The sequence below is a fragment of the Branchiostoma floridae genome, chromosome 8 (assembly GCF_000003815.2).
Source record: "Branchiostoma floridae strain S238N-H82 chromosome 8, Bfl_VNyyK, whole genome shotgun sequence".
Lineage (NCBI taxonomy): Eukaryota > Metazoa > Chordata > Leptocardii > Amphioxiformes > Branchiostomatidae > Branchiostoma > Branchiostoma floridae.
The window spans coordinates 16,741,677-16,762,946 of NC_049986.1; the positions used below are offsets into that span (position 1 = coordinate 16,741,677).

General features: G+C 39.3%; 1 long non-coding RNA gene across 1 annotated transcript in view; it reads right to left on the minus strand.

Annotated features, from left to right (window-relative positions):
* The window catches only part of LOC118421534, a 49,490-nt gene extending 33,943 nt beyond the window's left edge, over positions 1-15,547 (minus strand). The window contains exon 1 of the long non-coding RNA XR_004831846.1: positions 15,235-15,547. This is a non-coding gene — a long non-coding RNA (uncharacterized LOC118421534). The remainder of the gene's footprint in view (positions 1-15,234) is intronic.
* Between the last annotated feature and the right edge of the window lie 5,723 nt (positions 15,548-21,270).

Consider the following 21,270-nt stretch of genomic DNA (forward strand, 5'->3'; position numbering starts at 1 on the left):
CCAAGTATTGTTTTGCTGTAGACCTTTTTTGTTTTAAATCGCCTCTTTTGTAGTTAACTTAGATAATCAATTCCCCTTCAAAAGCCTTACATTTTCAATTCAAGGTAATACCATACCATTCGCCTCACCCTTTGGGATATGATGGAAAACATAATCGACAGGAGAATCCAACATAATCACTTCTAGGGATCTTATATTCATCGTAACGCACTAGGTGATAATGCATTTTGTAACTCCGTAAATTCGTCTACAGACTTTCAGGAGAGAGAAGCAGACTGTATATTTTAAATATAAAATTTAGATCAAGCATAGCTTTTCTTTGTATCCAACGTACTTTATATAGCTACAATATGACATGAATATGTTAGAAGCTTCAATGATATTTGTCATTTTCCCGTATTGTACATTTTTTATGTATTAGTAGAAACATCTGATTCCACGATGCTTGATGGTATCTAATGGAACATTGGTAGTTTTGAGTTACAAGGTTAACGCAGCAATTACTAAAGGTCATGGATAACGCTGTCTGTAGTCGGTACTGTTGTACATAACCGCTATGTAGTAACAAACGATTTCCTGTATTGATCCTGCAATCTTGAAGCAAAGCACTGCAAGGTTATTTCAAAGACTAACTTATGATATCGAAATATATAGGAGATGAGCAGAGCCAGGCCATAATAGTAAATGAGTTAAGTTAAAGATGATAAATTATATAAATCATATATGACCTAGTACCATTAGCAATTTCTAACATCCCATTGAAAACAAAATACATATCCCAAAGCATGTTTATTCATGTATCTTAAAAAACAGACGTAAAAAGACAGACCTGAGTGTGTCCAGCTTTGAATAAGTTCTGCGCATTTTCAACATCACATTGGCATACTGTATGGCTACTCTGCAATGAAAGATGGAAAGAAGGCAATTCAGTCTACACGGTGCATAAATTCCACCGTGCTCTAGACACTAGACATACGTGATGGGCACTATAGAGCGCTATGCACATTGGATTCCAAGATTATGCCTGAAGATAAAGATTTGATTAAGGTATCTCGGTTGGCTAAATTGGCATGTAGACCTTCCACTGTTTTCTTATTAATGAATTAAGAAAGAATGGAGCCGTAACGAATGTTGATAGATGGGCATTAAAGAATTCTAAATCTGATTTTTTGGGGGCAAATTGATGACGTCATCATTTTTATTACCTCTGATATTATTTTTTTCTATGACAAAATACAGCACTTTGGTACATACCACTGTAATGAAACTTCGTTTTTCGTTGCATAATGATGAAAGCTACAAACTCACGGTTGCGCAAACTGATATCTACTAATGATCTGCAGTAATTAGAAAATGTTTATTTTCATCTAATTAAAAAAATTAATTTTTGATAACTACAGATAGTTAGTAGATGTCAGTTTGCGCAACCGTGAGTTTGTAGCTTTCATCATTATGCAACGAAAAACAAAGTTTCATTACAGTGGTATGTACCAAAGTGCTGTATTTTGTCATAGGAAAAAATAATATCAGAGCCAATAAAAATAATGACGTCATCAATTTGGCCCCCAAAAAGTCAGATTTAGAATTCTTTAATGCCCATCTATCAATATTCGTTACGGCTCCATTCTTTCTTAATTCATTCATAAGAAAACAGTGGAAGGTCAAAATGCCAATTTAGCCAACCGAGATACCTTAAGTTGCTGCGTCCGCGTCTCCCAGATGCCATGGATTACCTTAGAGTCTTACACTCCATTAACATCGTAGTTTGCCCAGGCCAAATATGGAGTAATGTCTCATTGCTAAGGTATCAAGTTATACATAAAACTTTGTAGTCTTGCTGAGTTGCAACTGTGCATAAAACATAACGTCTCTTGACTATGCCCCATAAACTCCTATCTGTAAAATTTCAAGGAATGGGAATAAAAGTTGATAGACTTTTCTCCTATAAAACCATAATGGCGTACAGTTTGGTCTACTATACTATCGGAGTAAAAATAGCCTCAATTTGCTCAAGTTTGGAAATGCCTATAAACCTAATGTTCTGCCTAACATAACTAAAGAAAGTGTACAGAATTACTGACCACCCTCCAAAATCGTAAGAGCTTCTCCAGAAGCGCTCTTTCATTATTATCAAATGTTGTGTATAGAGTTTCCAGCGTCTTGCTCATATTCTCAATTGGGTATTATTCACACGATAAATCGATTAAGTCGTCATGGACTTATATGCCCTTAAAACAGCCGCTTCACATTGCGATGACGTTGTCTAGTCAGTATTGCAGAGTCGTTGGAGGCTATCGAAGTTGAGGAGAATCTATACAATCAGGAGAACATACCGGTATCCATGTAATCCCTGCGTCGCCAAGCTTTGATGAAGCCATTTCCGATGGTTTCTAGAAAATCTAGTATGAAAATCTCACAAGATTCTCTCCATCTAAATGCGCTGGATATTACGAACAGTGGCCCCTTGCATCAATAGGCTTTACTAAATATTGGAGCTTGTGAACAACCTTAACAGGGCACTTGTTCCGCGGCTAGTCAGACAATCGACCCCTGCTCGAGCGCTCTCTCAACAGTAGAACTGTAATTGTTACACATTTGCCACGCGGAACAGGCTTCAGCACCAAATTGATGGTATGGCCTGGATACTGGTGGATCGGAACACATTTAAATCAAAATGCCTTTCAAAGCGGGAAAATCCTTGTCCTAATATTGAGCGCTGACAAAAGATAAACAAGGTTTTAGAAGTGGAAACAGAACTTCCTAATGTTGGCTCAACTGTTGATTTGAATCCTGCTCGTCAACAAGCTATTTCTTCTTTTACTCTATATCTTTTAAACAATGCCCTGATGATGTATATGCTCCTCCCTGCTATTTCGAAAGGTAGGCCGTTTAAAGTACGAACAGTATATGCATTACAACGGAACCATTACATTCAAAACTTCAGCCTCTTTATTTTCTCGGATATCAAAAAAAGCAGATGGACACTCAGTTGATGGCTTTTATCACATATCTACATGGGGTCATAACCCAAAAGAAAAGAAGGGTCGGTAACAGATATTTCTATTCATTTAAAGGCATTTTCATGTCCCGTCTATACTAGCATGTATTCCCTCTCAAAGGCGGGTTAGCTCGTCTTGTTTAGCCTTCCTATGCACTTAGTTCCATTATGAAAGCTGCAAAGCTTTTGTCCATGAGTACTGCATGGAGACAGCCTAGCCTTCATGTTAGAAACATCATCAATTTCCCTGCAAGCAAGGCTGCCAAACGACTGACTTTGTCTAGTCAACTAAGTCCTGTCTATATGCCACGAGCGCAAGAAGTTTCACCATAAAAAAAGCACGATGTGGCTTCCAAACAACTCGAATCATAGTTCACTCTCGTCTAACTGACTTGTATATCTAGAAATGTGTGAGGCCAAACATACCACACAACCACATCATCACCATCACATCATTTTCATTCACCGGATCGAGCTGTTGTTTTACTTTTTTTTTTAATAGCGAACAGAAACATAATTTGCAGTCGGGCATTTTTTTTCGCCCGTTTGATACGTGGTAGTACCGTTACTGACGAGCAGCCTGAGGCTCCCCATATATCATAAGATTACGTTTACAACACCTATATATCTCTGCCGTGTAAGTCTGGATTCCGTTAAACAACTGTGTTAGGTCTGCCTCATGTACTATGAGATCTCTTGCCGCTATCTACTGCCTGAGCCGAGGGTTAACTGATCCTTCCGAACGCCATTGCCACATTTTCTGAGTGTATAGGAGCGTAATTCTACCGGTAAGATACAGTAGAAGAGATAAGCAATGTCTGGCACAGTAAATATCTTGTATCTTGCATTGTGGTAAATCCCCCTATATATAACTTTTCGACATCCTGAGTAAGTCTGATGTGGATATCAACATTTTGGTAAGGTTTGTTCTGAAGTTCTGGCATTTGAGTTGGTTAAACATAGAAACAATGTAGGACAAGTGTAATCTCCAGTCAGATTTACCAGTGACATGAGATGGTATCAAAGTCTAAGGGAGTCAGCTGACTTCCTTTGGCTTCTTCCTTTGGCCAGCTTTGATACAATCATTGGTACATCTGCCTGGAGATTAGGGCAAGTGAGCTTCTTTTTTTTAGACATGTACGACTTTGTCACAAGGTAATCAACAATACCAGTATTTTATGTTCCAATCCCTTCGTGTGAAAGACGTTGGTACACAAGATGGTCTGGACTTTACAAATACGATAATACCAAAGAATATCCATAGGAACAATTGACATCTTGGCACCCCATTAGTTGGGATTTGCCTTGACTACCACGCCTCCCACCCACATACACATAACTTATAAAGCCAAACGCGAGAGGCGGCAATTTAGCAGATTGCACTCCGTGTTAAACGGGCTTTGCCCGGGAATTGAATCACTAAATCTTTTCAAAGGTGCGTCTTTGGTAATCAAAGGTGGCATAATTCATCTTCTGTTGACGTCCGAACCTGGATGTCAACGTAAAAATTGAAGTGAGGGCTGAGCACATTTCTGCAGGTAATAACAATAATCATAATTGTAAATAGTGCGGTGAAAATAATGTTTGATTCACTGATGTCAATGTGACTTCTGTTTTCAAAACATCGGAGGAAGTCATGTTGATAGTAGAAAAAAGAAATACCTAATAAATACACTTGTCTCCAGATGGTGACACCTTCAGCATGGCCGTGTCAGACTGGGTCAAATAAAGCGCTAATGTGGATTCAATTTGGCGTTGAATTTTATTTCTTAGTAGAGGATTTATGGCAGAAACAAATATTAAGTTCAGTCACTAAAATTTGATAACATGGTTTTTGTTGATTTCCTGCTTCTGACACGAATATGTCCATCTCGATGTAAGCCTACGTGTGTTTATCCCTCATCGATCATTTCATATACTGTTTATTGTCTCTTAGGATCCATACAATTGTCATAATCCTTATATTACACACTACACTAATATCTTTCAAAGAATTCGTTTTCACCTTCATCATCGACAATAAGACACAATGCTTACCATGTAAAATTTCAAATCACAAATATTTTTCATAGCCAAAGGACACTAGTATTAATTAATAGTTTGACGATGATGCATAGTGACAGATGTACTTTATGTTGTAGCTCATACGTTGTATTTTATGTAATTTGAGTTGCCGATATTTGTTCTATCTATTGTTAAATTTTCCTGCAAGACTTGCAATTTTGTGCATTTGATTATTGTTAGTCATTTCGGTATTATTAGTTCTAGATTTATTGCTGTCCGTTGATATAGGCCAAGTGTCTGAAATAAAGCTGGATATCTGTTAGTCACTTCGGCCCCACAAACTTATGCTTCGGCCCCGCAGTCTTCTGTCCTTAAATTGTGTTGTCCGGTATACTATACATGATAGATGTACATTGTATTACAACAAGCAAAAGAGACCACCTCAGAGACCACCTCTTTGAAATTGCATGCACCTCGTCGTTACATGTATATTTTAAAGGGAAGGTAATGTCTTATCAAAGAGGCGCCACTTACTGCGCCGTTCCCCTTCTGTGATGACCCGGAAATAAGATTTATTGTGTCGGCGGTCACAGTTTGTAATCTGGCTCGAAGGAATGAAAATTGCAGCGGGATTCGGGTCATTCAAACATTGATCGCCTAGTAGTAGAAAGACCTTTAAAGTGTATCAACTTCTTCCAATTCAAATTGAATAAGCTGATAAACTTACAGAATATGTTGGAAAATAGTTGGAAAAGTAATTTCGTTCCGTGAGCTGTTCATCGGCATTGTCTCAGAACGTTATGGACAATATACGTTTTGCCTTTGTCGAAATAAGAATGCAACATTTTATTTTATTAGTATATGGATGCCAAAGAACTAGAAACTTTATTCAATAAAATGCAGTCTTATGAATCCTTAGAAAACTGAACAAAATTATACGAGATATATAATGATAAATGTAATGACTACATTCCATTAACTTAGAAGCGTCCGAAACGTACCATTAGGACAACGAAAAACTATGACCTGTAGCGATCTTTCTTTTGAAGATGAAGAGGAGAATATCGTTGGGCCATACAAACGTTTTTCTACTCCTACGTTCTGACAACATGTTAATCATCTTTAAGAATAAACTTTGAGACCTTTTTCACGCAATAGATAGGACAATATCGAAGTTTGAGGGCCGATTTGCTAAGTACGCACGCAGACTCAAAAATTAAATGTTTGACATAACATCGCCGGCGGTTTCACCCCCCACATTTTAAAGCAATCTTCCACTGACTAGCTGTGATACGGGTTTCCAGGACATCGATTGGCCTAGGTAACTCTGCTTCGGGCAAGGTTTATAAGGAGCGTCCTAGTTTTCCAGCATTGATACATCGACATTTGCTGACCTCCATGAAGATAACGCTACTGTGTATTGATTATGATTGTTTAGGCCGCCGCTACGCACCGACACATCAATGGGTATTTTTTTTTTCAAGGATACATCATGATCTGAAAGGGATTAGAAATAGATCACGTGATAAGAGAAGGATGCTTTGTCAAGGACCTCTCATGTTTCATTTTTCCTCCCTTTTGCTTTTGTAACCAGTCGTGCACATCCAGTGTTTTAACGATTTAACGAGACGGCCCAAACTCGAAGATCTTTGATAAAACATTGGTCTAAACAGTTAAAGCTAATGAATAACGGTTTCGCTGCAACTGACATAACCGTAGCAGCATGTATGTCCCATATTTTCAAACTGAATAATCTGTTAAGTCGGTTCGTCCGGCGACATTAAAGAAATATTCAGGTCAAATCGTCGAGCACATAGTGTTGAGATACTTGACACAATGTTGTAACAAAAGTCCTTTTTATTGTAAATACTAATGTCACTGCAAACTGTTTCCAACAACAATCTGGCTCCAAAAAGGCAATTTGACTATAATCGCTGACGGACCTGATGGATTATACCAACTCCTTCTTCACATTGATAAATGGACCAGTGGGGATTGGTGCAATTCAATCCTGTTAGGGTCAAAACCTTTATTTACCCAATTTCGCCCCAGTATAATGCCCCAGCGGACACATATAAGTCTTCTGGCAGAAATCAGAACGCGGCATTATGCCGTATAGAAGTTATAGAACACTTTTGTCTACTCAGTCCATAGTGTCCATAGTGTGTACACGTAGACCCATTGCCCTCAGACCTTGTTAGGTAGTAAGCTTATCTCTTTTTCTGTTACTTTAATCTTTGATCTGATTATTAGAATTTGTATTCATATGTTCTCTGCTTTGTTCTCTCTTCCTTATTACTGATATACTGTCTGTATTTGGGGTTATACTATATTAATTGAGTTTTATCAGTTGTTTGATTTTATCCGTGTGGGTTTACTATAAACTGTATTCTGCTGGAGGTGACGGCCCTGTGCAGGAACCATTACGATTCTGTTGTCGGTACCTAACAGACCTGTTCTGTACAGCCAACACAAATAGATAAATTCTTACATAGAAACAGGGAACTAAAGTTCGAGAAGATATCAGTCAAAAGTAATAGCACTGCCAATACAGTCGTGACCGCTCTCATTTTATTTCATTTGTGAGCTGTGCCAGAAGTTAGTCACGCACATAAAGATAAAGCATTTAATGGAGGTTCGAAGTAGTGAAGTCTGAAATATGGGTAGTCTCATGTGATTGTGAGGAGTTTGCGTCCTATCAGCACATTAACCTTTGGGTTGGGGTAGGCTAAGAGGTAATTTCTCGAGATGTTCATCACGTTCAGATTACTCAACCTACATTTATCCTTGTTCCAGTGTGTCCGTCTACTGACATAGATCATGCCTGTTCTCCTGTCGAAGTACATACCAGTATGTAGTCCATCACAATTTTCCCGGGTCATGTGAAGACGATTCAACAAAAGATAAGGAGTGTATCTGTTCCCTCCACTTGGCAGGTGTAATGTGTCAGTGCTTTGGTAGTGCTCTAAGTGACATGTTTTTCCTTTGGTGAACGTGCAGGCCAAGGGTATGAAATAGTTATCTTCTGTCTGCTTGTAGGTGGAACTTTATGTTACACCTTCATATTTTCGTGGTCAGTGAAAACAAAGAAGGACAAGGTTTCTGTCTGGGGGCAATTATATGTACGGATATGAACATTATGCATTGTCATTCAACCGAATTCATACCTATTTGACAGGATTCCTACTTGACAATGGTCATCTTCCACGCCGAATTACGTACTGAAAGTTGTTCATACGACACTCGTTAAAGCTGAAATCTGGAGCTGTGACTGTTTACAGTGACTGTAAACGTGTGATCTGTGCGAATCACGATGTCGGCAGTAGCAGGAGACCTGTAGAGAAGGTCTTGCACGTATATCAAGTGCCACTGGATTGTTTTTCACCATTAAAATGTCAGGCGTATCCTTGCTTTATTCTCTCTGGAGACCTTTCGTAAAGAGATTTATGTTGCGATTATCAAGAAACCCACCCAATTTTCTGTGGAGATCTAAAGGAGTTTATTTTCCATGGGAAAACCGGAAAACGATTACATACTTAATTGATGCCTTACTTTCGTCTGCGTTCAAGACAAGCTGCACCAAGTGCGCTTGGGGTTATTTTCTCATTACTTAGGGCTACATAACAATCAGACCTTGGCCTCATGAGAACATGGTTCATCTCCAGCCATCTGTGGCCGGATGCAGAAATGCCAAGTTATGGGCTTCCCTTAACACCTTAACACTTTGCCAATAACACGGGCCTGCTATCCACACCAATAACTGTTTCTTAATAAACAGAACCCTCTTTAGAGATATGTTTGCTCTTCTCTAAATTTCCATATAGTTTTTAAACGCTTTGGAAATGGGTAAATAAATTAGAATTACAAAGTGCACGTGGCAGAAGGAGTGAAGCTTTCTTCAATCATGAAAGTACCTTAATGGTTATACAATTATCTCATTTTTTTAGCTTTTTTGTGTATTTTCTAAACAATAAAATATGCAGAGGGTATGAGAACAGAGAACATATGTAGAGTTCGGATTCTTGTCACTTTACTTGAAATGAAAAATGTCACCCTGCCGATTGGCACTGGAAGTTAATCTTTAGTATGGAGATGACAATGATGAAATCAATACATTTTCCATCGGTCAATGTTACGGCCAGTGTAAAGCACAGGGGACAGATTAAAGGATACCGACATGTATCTGACGTTGGTCATTTATCATCAACGGTGATGATAATACTTTATATCCCACTTGGGCATTATGAGTTATGATTGCCTTGACGGAGCTGGCCGAGCAAGCTGCCATTGTACGCACACTTGTGAAAACTTGGTTACACCAATGGTTTTACTATCACTCGTCGAAAGACGGGTGGTTTTATTTGTTTTTATGCATGAGCTGTCGGCAGTACGTTTAACGAGGTACGGTAGATCTTTTGAATGTCACCATTTGCGGTCAATTACTTAAACATTTTATTTTGATAAACCATCTACCAAAAGCATGCTAAAACAATGCAACTGTGGCCTCATCTGGTACACATGAGACACAATTTGCACATATATATATCTTAGTAACATTAGTCTGCCTAAAGAGTGTGAGTAAAGAAGCACATAAAGCGATGCGTGAAAACGAGATACGATGATACAATTCGAAATTTTTAGAGGGGCAGTTATATCTATACGGACAGGTCTACCACACCTAAAACGCGGTATTGTCTTTGAACAGTATCGGACATCGGTCCCCCATGACTCTGCGTGAATAAGCCTGCTCTGTAACAGAAAACGAATCTGCAAAGATATGGCAAAGTCAATATATGCACAATATTGAACTGGATTGTTGATAAAGAACAAAGGGCATTATGGCCTATTTCCAACTGACTACTTCAGCAGCACTCGCTATAACTATGATGTGGTTTACAGCAGCAATGGACAATGGGTACCAATTGCACTTGAAAGCAGACATTGTCTTCAATTCATACCGAGATATTCAGGTACAGAAGGAATCAATAGATGCATAATCATAAATTCTCAAACACTCCCTGAAAATGGTGGGCACTAAGACTTACTGACGCTACAGACATCTGGTAAAATGATTTTATGGACCAAACGGGGTGGAGGCACCAAAAAGGGAAAAAATAATGAGGCCAAAACTGTCCAGGAACGAAAGGGAACGATAATTAGTCATCTCCAGTAAACATGTCAACGCTACACTAATCTTCAATCCTAGGACAAAATTACGCATTTGCTTCACACTAAAACTGTACACAGTCAATGCCACACTAGGGGTGGGAGACTAACCGAACAATAAGCGCTCGTTTTTTGGTGTGGTATCTTTTTTCAACTGTACAGTCACATACGTTAGACTATGTATTTGCATTACAGAGGTCTGCATACCAGTATACTTTAAAACAAAGTTGTTGGTTCGTTTCTTCATGCCCGCGAGCTATATACTAGTAGTGTGAGTGGCTTATTAGCATAGTAAGTAGTGATAGGAAGACGTACCTATATGCATCTAACCTGACCCATACACATGGATTACTTCCTTGACGGTCCACAAATTGTTGTGAACAACGTCGATACGCTGATGTGTCTGGGGAAATATACACGTCCCAACCTATTACATCCGTCAGGTGGATAGAGAGTTAGGCTAACTGATGGCGTTGGAGTTGATAGGGGGACCCTTAGAGTACGTATAGCTATGAACGTTTTGAGCACGAAATTACCACAATTCCGTGTGAGTGCACGGGCCCACTTCAAAGCCATCTGCTCCAGTTTCAGTAGTGCTTCGTCATGGTGCTGCCTTTGACAGATGTCATTGTTGTATGGTTCACAAAGACTCCAATCGGAGAGCAAAATGATAGGCATCCATATTGATAACTCGCCCAAGCTAAGGGAAATTATACCAACATAATTTTAGAATAGATGCTTTATTTACCGATTGACAGTTCCTGGCATACATAGGATGTATGCGTGTACAAGAAGCGCGTTCTGGTACAATGAAAAGGATTACACCAGCCCAACTATGCATACATCCAGTCTAAATAAGTCAGCTGTGAAGGAGAGACTCTCGCAGACACTCTTCCCGGACCAGACTATTGAATCTGCCGTTACCTATAGAATACTACACTATATCACACTTTCATACCCATTAGATTTAAAATGAAGGTGCGCTAGAAGAACTCGCATACACAGAAACCCCTTTTCATAATCCAAGGTTGTCTACAGTGACATGCTGCTGCAGCCATGAGAGCGGTGCAACGCTGCTGACGAATGCCAATTCAATTCCGCGGAAGAAAAACTGCAGTGACACTTACCGATGGCAGATTGTTGGCAGTTTCTACAGCCTGGTGTATGGTCCTAACGACTACCACACATTAATACTTTGTAACCAGGCAAAGGCCCACTCTATCAGCCCCAGCACCTTGCCCCGCCAGCTGGCTCCCTCAGAACCATCGAAGATCTGATGTTCTGCGTGACAATTTAGTGCGATGATGCTTGCTATGATACGAAGGCGCCGCGATGCCGCAAAACGTTGAGTGACGTGAAATCCACTTTTCTGCCGTGATACCGAAATGGCCTTTCCAGATAAAAGGATTATATGACAAGATATGATAATTGATATATAGCTAATGGAAGAATTAAATAGGCAATGATGATGGAAGCATTTAATCATGGCTTTAATACGATTTTGCTGTACTTCAGCAGTACAACTTTTTTCGTCAATTACCATTTAGCTCACAATGTGATGCAAAAGAACGGACTCAACGTCAGACCCCTGTAAGGAAATTGTTAGGAGCCAGTTATGCTGGGGACTGAAGCTTTATCATCAATCAGATGATATCATGTCAAACTAGACTAATCTCTGTCTCTTTGGCTGCCTTTTAAAGGTTGCTTCAAATCTTCATGCTTGACGTGCTCCGCAGCTGTAACCATTGCCCCTGACCCGGCTACAGCAACTCTCAATGTACATTACCTACACCAGAGCCTGGAATCTAGCAGGCAGCGTTATTTAAAAAGAGCACGTTATCGTACGTCTTCTTACGATTTTCTCCCCACCACGATGATTATCGCCCTCGCGCTAAGCTCGTCAAATGGCCTTGAACAGGATTTGCATCAGCCACTATCAAAGGTGTTTGAATGTAAGATTGGTGGCACTGGACCTTGAATATTACCAGCGATTTCCATTTATATAGCGGGTGCTTTCTACAGACATGCATCCATTCAATTCAATATAAAAATTTCTCCCGCGCGGCCGTTTCTTGAGATAAATGCTTAATGCATTATCAATTGTTGATAACATGAAATAAAAGTGTGTAGGGTATGCAGAAAAGGCGTCTAAGATTGTCTTTGGTATAGACTAAAGCACTATTACGTCTGGAAAAGAAATCCCTCTTACAGATGTGTTTATTATTAGACTCCATACCCCTACTGAAGGTACACGGTGTATAATGATTACCAAAGAGATACCGTATATGGTGGCGGCATATCCGCTTTAAGTCCACAAACGGTGGACTTCACCGTCCAAGGTGCCAATATAAAGATGCCGGTTCCCAAAGAGAGGCATCCACATCTTCCCTAATCTGGATTACATATTGCCTAATAGTATGTTGATATCGTGATGTCATAGGAGAATAGCGATACGTGTATCCTAAAGGACAAAACATGAGGTTTCCATTACTTTCACTAATACTGGAGTGAGATGACCGCCGTTGAAGGTCCCTGTCACGTGAAATAGATAGTCTAATTTCCTGGTAGTAATAAAAAGGCGGTATCAGTAAAAAAAGAATGTTTTACCTGAGAGTCGGTAGGTCTTTTAACCTCTGTGGACATTATCGGTCAGTCTCGAGCTATCGTTGAAGAAAAGGTTACGAGTCTTTATGATAAAGACTGGGTCAATCTGAATCAACACACCATCAAGTCAATGTGTTAAGTCCATTTGGAGATTGTTGCCGCCAAACTAACACTTCAGAAGTAGATCGTCTCCAATACATACTACATGGAAATCGATCTTCAACAACTAAATCATTCCTAAAGCTCATGTCGAATGAAAAGATTCAGGGGAAACACGGGTAAGCATTGGGGAAACTAAACGTTTACCCATTCTTAAAGATTTCGGTATCAGATAAAGACAGCGATACATACAAGATACTAATTTTAACATAGACATTTTAGAGCTTTGTAAATACATGTACAAGTAAAACGGAAGCGGGTCAGTAGCCATTCGTCGACAAAAAAGTGACACCTATCAGTAAAAAGGTAATTAAATAATACGTACTTGTTTGATTATAACATAAAGATAGTAATAGATCTATATAACCTTAAGAATAGCTCGTAGATGATATATGCAAATAACATTAACGCTGTCATATCGACCAGCTCATTTCCAGTTCATTTTGGTAGGGGGCGCAATGCAGCTAGCGGCCGAAAAAAAAACTGTTCAGCTTGGATTTTGTGAATTATTAACAGCATTATTTTGTTCATATTTTGTCTGCATCTGCAGCAAACTGTCTCTCAATTAGAAATTCACATTGATTTATGGCTTTGTGGACATTATGGCCAAGGTGCGATCCACCCCTTGAGATGGCTGGCGCCTGCGAAGACAAGGATAACTCACAGATAGTAGCCAAAATGGAACAAATCAGCTCCTAGAGTGATTTTTGGCAGGTGGAGCCAGCTACATTTGGACAGATCATAACAACAGATCGCCACTGCACTCCATCTTAGAGGCTGTGTAAGGTGCTTTATTTATGTCTGAAAGAGGGGTAGGTTTGACAGTTTTGACCGGAAATGAGTTAAGAAAAAAGGCAAACCCTTGCCGCGCCTGATGGCACATAGGGCGGTGCCCATCTCTGTTTCCTTCGCCCTGGGCCACACAACGCAATCACTACAGCAGGTGGCTAGTCCACTGGTTGTGGTGTGTGTTCAACTTTCATTCTCTTTCCCGTATGCTGATTGCTAAGCAGAGAAATCAGCATGTACCATTTTTAAATTCTTTGGTATGACTTTGCCGGGGATCGAACTTACGACCTACCGAATGCAAGGCGAACACTCTACCCACTAGGCCATGGCACCGGAAATGAGCTAAATTATTTTTCGAATCGAAAATCGCTATTTTGCACATTTCAATGAGAACGAGTGGAAAACAACAACAGACAAATTAGCTAGTGTTGCTTAGTAAGTGCTACATACTTCATCTAAACAAGCCATTATTATTTCAGAAGAAGTTTACACATTGTAGGAAATAGTCTAGGTACAGTAGTCTAGTCCCTAAAATATCAACAGGTGCTGGGATTGCAAACGTGCAAAGTTTCCCCTGAGATGTCATATAGATCCTGGATAAATTAAAGAAGCATCATCTATACTTCATTATCTCCATCGTCGTTTTTTTCTTGCACAACTGCCTTAGGGATGTCATCATTCGTCAAATGAAGTGGGTGGAGGCGAGAAATTGACCCGAAGGTAGGGAAATATGTCGTCCAATTTTAGCTGGAAGAACTCAGTGTTAAAGGTCGTCTCACCCACCCTAGCCGTACGCATAGCTCAGTTCCGCTATCAATTTTCACCGGGTGCCACTTCGCTCTTTAGTATTGAAGATCAGCACCTCCATGGAATTGCAAGATTAGACAAGGAATGAAAGTTTAATGGACCTTTCCGCCTTCTAAGCTGACCTGTATTATGAGGGTAACACGACGGAGACAAGGTCACACAGGACCTGGTCCATGTGTTAAGTGAACTGATTAATAGACATCCATGGTGCTCACACCTCGACCGAGTGGACCACCCCAATTATTTAGTTTGAGACGAGATGTGATGGAGCAGCCATGTAATGAGAAAACTTTATGTTCCTGTTCAAAATGAAGACTTATGTCACTCATTTTACTCAGAAATTATTGGATTTGTTGGGCATTATTGATTGGTACGTGAGCATAGTATGAATTCAGCATAGTCAAAAGCCATGCCGATCAATCTCTGACTGCTTTAGCCCAGCAATCTGCAGTTGTAGGTTTTATCTATTTTTCACAATAGGGCTTGGATTTTGAAAACAACTTTATATTTTTTATTGAAAACAATGTAAGCAATAATCATTGCACGTGCACTGGAAACTGATGAATCAACTTCGATGATCACAATGTGGAAGTGTCGATGAACAATCGATTAGGATTGCCGTGTGACCTTCGTTGTTCTTCAGGACAAATTCAGTGCTTCTGTAACTACCTTCAATCACAATGAATACGAGAATGCTTGCTACTCACCTAAAGTCATAATGAAGCCTTTTTTACCATCTGTTGTCTGTACTACGCTGGTGATTGTCCTTGTCCTACAGGTATCTTCTTGCCTTCTTCAGCTTGTTATGAATACAGACAGTGAAAATGATGACACCGTTCTGCCTCCCGGTCGATGTTGTGATCTTGTGGAATGGTATCGAGCGCTTTTTCAAGGACACCTCAGTAGTTGTGGCATAAATATCACAGTGATGATACTCGATATCTTGCAAGATACCTCTTTCTCACTTAAGTGTCATTGGTCTGAAGGAGCAAACGGTCCTCTTGATCTTATCCCCTGCCACAGCCACATCCCATCGCTTCTATCAGATAATCGCTAGCCGTAGTAACCTCTGTGAAATATAATGTATCGGTGTTAGAGTCGAGTGATTTTTATACATTGCAAATTGGAATTGAGATTTACTTTCATTTTGTTAACGATGTTACCTGTGCTCTCGTAACAGTAATGGAAATATGAAGACAACTCCATTCATCAAGGTAATGATCAAAGGAAGCAAACAAAGCAATTTTTGCAAAATGAACAACACATATAATTTTAAAAGGGCAGTCCGATTCCATAGACACTTTTATTGAACAACAGAAAAGCCTTGTTTGAAAAAAAGAAATGATTATTATTCTTGGTATGAGTTTTTAATATTACTTTCCACGCCGACAGTTCATGTTGCTCGCATGGCCGATCGCTGACTCTTGATGAAAATCGCAGCCAGTAGGATATAGCACTACCGTATCATCTGCTAAGGGAATAATAACTATTCATGTGGTCTGGGTCGAAAGTTCGTTTCCCTAGAGTCTTATTTCCATTCTTGAATCTACAAACTTGACATCACCAGCGCATAACGTCCAATATTGTCCATCATTGAGACCTGGTGATCCATCATAAGTTTTGTTTCCTCGATACATCTTGGTAATGGCCCATGTACATTACGAAAACGAATGAAGAAACACGAAATCGATGTGAAGTGGCGAATGCATATTTAGCTTCATAGTTAAATACGTGTTTATGATACTTTTGTAGGCAGGTTATGATTGCATGTGTGCCCATTAAGGCTAATCGTTCGAAACTTCAAGAGTAATGGCCCTGTTTCTTAGAATAAATCATAGTATAAACTAGTATAAACGAGAAGGCGCGAGGTACATACTCTACGTTGTAAATAACAAATGGACGTCCAGTGTTTGAGGAGAGCCACTCCTAAAAAGTTAATGACCACATCAAATTATCAAAAAGAGAAGTGGTCCTTCCCGGTGTGAGTGATTCAAAATCTACAGTCCTATATGGCAGCACCTGGGGCAATTGCTGTCGTATTGAGGTTAACTGAGTTAGCGTCAAATGGCAGCTGTCCCAGACCCTTGCCATTTAGCTCCACCTAGGCCTATTGTAAGCTCATTAACAACGACACAAGAAGATATTACTTCTGATATGTACCTGACCTTTCACCTGTGGGAAATTTAACCCATTTTCTAGTGAGACCCAATTTTTGATAGTGCTTGTCGCACATATAGATTGTCATTACAAATAGGCTATTTTGGGGGTCACGAAACAGAAGTATAAATGACAATAGACAATGGACATAGCAACGGCTACAGATGTAGCCTTTCAATAAACTGCGCCTTGTGCTTTTCGCTCAATGCCTCTCCCTTACATATATTTATCTTCATAATCAGCATTTGTTAAATTGGCAACTTTGATACGCATCTAATGCATGTTTTATTGTTCTCAGTAGGATAAAGTTAACTGTCTAGTTATATTTTTTATATTTTAAGACTTTTCATCATGGATATTTACCCCAAGAGCCTCTTAAAAGGCAGTCACTTGTTAACGTATAACCTTAACGGTAATGATTACGTTCTGTAGTTGTATGTACGCAGTGATACACCTCGTTTTATGGAAACCATAATAAATGTTGCTTATCTTGATTGGAATATAGGGTTGTTTTCAAAATGTTACCGTGACCTTCCGATGACCATGATTATGCCAGCCCTCCGGATGTCGGCCAGGTTATACGTTTTATGTTTCCTGCCGGATATCCCTTCAGGTATATTTATTAACCATGATGCGTTCGACAGAATAATGACATTATTATTTTCAGAAGGATTGCTATGAGGTTTACATATTATCTGTTATGACATCTTCAGCCTTTATCAATGATTGAGTAGATAAATATCATTTCAAAAACATTGCTATAACCTTTATGTTTAATTACAATATCTGCATGTCTCTGATGATTAAATCATCTTGCTGAAAATGCGACACTACAAAGTAGTTCAATGATGCTGAAATCAATGTTCATGCCTTCGTGCAGGTTTCCTTTCTCGTAAGCTACTACTAAAGTAGGTGGCTCTTGTGTGTAAAAGATACCTAAGTGTTAAGTCATCCCCATAGTTGCACTTCTTTCTGATGATAGCGTGTTGATTGAAGCAAAGACAAAATACTTGTAAACCTCCTGAATATTGATACTCATGTCATACGCAGTATGTGCAACGCACAATACTGTTGTAATCCACTTGGAGTTATTTAGTATTAAACTGTTTTAAAAGTCTCGTCTACTTCCAACTATACAACATTCAAGGGGACCAGTCCTTTCATGTAAATTACGGTTATCAAATAGTCAATGATCAAAATTGATATCATTCACTTACTGCAAAGGAATAAATTCCATGGTAAATCAATGAGATGGACTGTGTGGAGTTGTGCATATGGTGCCCCATCCCGGTCTAGATAAGGGTTTGAGGCAACATCAGCAACTAATTCCTAAGGCTCCTAAGGCTGACAACACAAAATTGTATTTTTGCAAAGCCCACGGGCCAAATAGATGGAATGCTACATGTATAGTGCTTTTGCATGTCGTGACTTATCAGCCAGCTCAGCTGGATACAAAATTGATATCTAACTACTTTGTTAGGGCAGACCTTTCAGCGTGACCGGGAGTCCCGTCGTATACCTGATTGCTAAAGTAATTTATGGAATAGGCTGATCTGATCAGATTACTATCAATTATCTAACGTCTGGATACTAGTATTCCTATGTTTTTTCGACCCTCCATTCAAATCAACAACGTTAACGCGTTGTTTTGACCTATCCCTCTGGATGTTTCTCTGGCTTAAGCCATTTTCATGTTTCTTAAACTAAATTTTGTCTCCATGATAACAATGGATACAACATTTGAATATTGTATAACAATGGGCTGCCCTTTAGAATTAACTTGATTAAACTCAGATACTTCCAAACTTTGCAGTTTGATAGTTACATTCAATCTGAACTCCAATATGAATGAAGTTACAGGGTTATGTCTTTTCCATACAAAATAGTACTGAGGTGGTACAACTTTTTTAGACTAGACTTATTTTACATTCCTTTCACATCCCTGCTGTAAATTTTCCATTCGTCTCTCGGACTTTTAAAATTGACGTGACGATTTCGAGGAAGCCCTATAAAGTATAATACGAAACTCCAGCTAAGTATCTTAGATAGATGACTAAGTGATCAATCGTAGGATTAGATAGCTGGTGAAATGCATCCCAGCAGCACACGTTGTCCTGACAGGGATAACAGATGGAACACGCTGGATGTGGGTGGGAGTCCTGGCTAATTAAAATCCATTTGTAGACCGTCTGGAGACATACGTTGGATGCTCTCTTGGCACCATACGCGCCACTCATCACATGGAGTATTTCACCTTGGAGTGTCGTGAACAATATTGCACCCATTTTTAAATTGCCATTATTGACAGAATGACCTATCAGTTGTTTGCCATATCTCTTCTTCAAACTGCAATAAGGCGTAGCGCTAATACCGACACCTCCTCACCAAGAACTCAAGAAACAATAGCTCAGTAGAAATTAATTACTAGCATCATGATGAATGTTTTCTAATCCGTTGCGCAATATCAAATAAGATTACAACTTACAAGTGTAAACATTAGTCTTTTTGGTACAGCTGACAAGATAAGATAACTAATGATAGCAAACAAACCTTATCCCATGAATAATTCTTCATTCTGTACTCTGATTGCAAATTGGATACAAACTTTTGCAAGGAAATTCAATAACCTTACAGGCATTGCTTCTGCTAAGAACGTATTTAGTAGTCACTTAACGTTACCCTTGTGTTCAACGTTGATGGTACCGTTGATAACGAATTAGATACATGGCTGCCAGTAAGAAAATAATTGCTCTCATTATCCCATATTAAATCGTACACTTTCTTCGGGGTGACAACAAATCTGACAAGTTTAGTAGCCATGCTACATATCAATCAGAGACCGGTGATGCTTACAAAATTTCTTACTGTTGATCACGCAAAACTTCAAGTTGTATAGAAAACGAAGTTGAAAAGCAAAGTCAATGTGATAAGGTATGTAATTTCTTTAGAACCGACGGTGATATTTTCCCTTGATCAACTGCAGGGGAGTCAGATTATCAGCGTCACTTCAGCCCCTGAGTCGTGAGAAGGGTTATAAGACTTAAGACTTCCGTAAGGTGAGTAGAATTTTGATACGTGTACAAAGGTTACTATGATCATTGCGTACGTACTAGACAGACTTGCCTCAAGGGGCCCGTTGACGACATTTCCCTGCCATTCCTAATGCACTGACTATGAGCAATTCCTTATATAACTTTTAACCAAATGAACATCCTAAATTAGACAAAACATAGATTCAAAACACTATTAGTGAGTTTAGCAACATTGCTCTTTCATTATAAGGTAGGAAAAATGGATTTTCAAAGATGAAAATATAGAATTTCCAAAGACGCTACAAAAGTTATCCAACAGTAACTAACTACCACTGTATTCACCACTATAGGAATAAAGTCATTAAAGGACATAAAAAATAGTTTTGAAATTATCAATTTCAAACCTCTGGGCACCAACAACTTCTGTGGAAAAGCTCAAAACACATTATGACTGTCACAGACATAAAGATACTGGGAACGTTTGGCCTATGTCCCAAATTCGGATAATCTTCGTGTGACACGGATGATGCCGTCAGTGATATCTCACCTAAACTCGGTAACATTTCTGACAGTAGAGGTCGTGGGAGACATCTTTTTGGTATTCTACACGGACACCAGGAAGACTGATACCTTGACCTTGCAAATTACAGAAAGTTGTGAGAGCTATAAGGCATAACTGCAGGGCTGTTGACTTCCTATACGTGCCAAAAGGCCACAAGTTGTTGGATTGAATGCAAATATCACCGTGTGTGTGGTAATGAAGAGATCAAGATTGCTACGGGGACCATATTAGCATAATTTTGATTCCTCAAACGTGGCGTTGACATTATGATGGAGCGATCAATGTCAAGTTTGTTGCCAAGGGGCCCATCGTCGAGAGCCTCCCAAGAAAATCAGGTCGAGTGATTCGAATACAGAGTGTGTGAAGTAAGCATGGAGCAAATATTAAGCATTCGTGCCGATATTCTATTATCTTTGAATTTTAGCTTTCATCGTTAAAAAAAATGTTATAGAGATATCGCTACAGCAAAAAACTATTACCATTCTAAGCAGTTTAATCTCTCCTGATTTCTTTTTTAGATACGTGGCGAAAACATAATGATTTCTTGAAAAGAATTCTGTGACAGAAAAGCCCCTTCACTTGTCACCTATGCATCTTATTGATAAGGGCTAGTGGTCTGAACTTCAGTACCCAGAGCAATATGCCCAAGAACTACCAGAATTATCATTAGATGCAGAACATGGAAGTCGGGTATCCTGCTGGATTACACATAGACCTGTACTGCATTGGCAACATGACTTTGTCATGAGCATGTTCTCAGGGTATGGCATTCATGCACCCTTAGGAGTAACAGGCCGACCATACATTAGGTGGAGTGGTATGAGTTAGTAATGGTAAAAGTATTACGGACCAGTAAACTACTTATATATTATGTGAAATGCCTTCAAAACAACGTACAATAGTCATTGCAACATGGAAAAAGAAAAAGTATTCTGTGATGTTTTTGACGTCACCATCAAAGCCTGGGGAACTGCGCTAATGATAATCAATTT